The following is a 583-nucleotide window of genomic DNA, read 5'->3' on the forward strand; positions in this document are numbered from 1 at the left end:
CAGACAAACACATGGTAAACCAATACATAAAGAAAAAGCATAAAGAATTTAACAAGTAAAGTGCATAAATTGATAACAACTCCCTCCCGGCATTAAAATGAAGTCAAAGTGAATAGAGGAAACTATTAGGCCATTGTTTTGTGAGCATTATCGAGTGATTTGAGTGTTGACATCAACCTGGCACAAACTATGAGCGGTGAATCAGCTTGTGGGAAATTATCTCGTATTATCAAGCTGAATTAAAGGATTGTACTTCACTTGCGCCCTCTATTAAGTAGAGGGGTGCTTAATCTTTTCAAAACCTTTGTAATACCTTATTTTGAGGCTCATTTCCAACTGTCAAATTTACTAGACTGGGTGCGCGCTAGTTTCTGTCTGCATATAATTGCTATGCAACAATCTGGCATTAGTCACAAAATTCAATTTAAATGTCTAATTGTTGTATCAGTGATTAAATTCTTAAACAGATTAGATTCAAAAGCCCAGTTTCTGCTCTTTGGATAAACTTTCAGAGGAAAGCAGCTTTTCAAACTTCAGGTGTCATGTTTAGGTGGGAAACTTTGGTATTACCGTAATCTTTTTT

The sequence above is a fragment of the Sinocyclocheilus rhinocerous genome, unplaced genomic scaffold (assembly GCF_001515625.1).
Source record: "Sinocyclocheilus rhinocerous isolate Xijiao unplaced genomic scaffold, SAMN03320098_v1.1 scaffold499, whole genome shotgun sequence".
Classification (NCBI taxonomy): Eukaryota; Metazoa; Chordata; class Actinopteri; order Cypriniformes; family Cyprinidae; genus Sinocyclocheilus; species Sinocyclocheilus rhinocerous.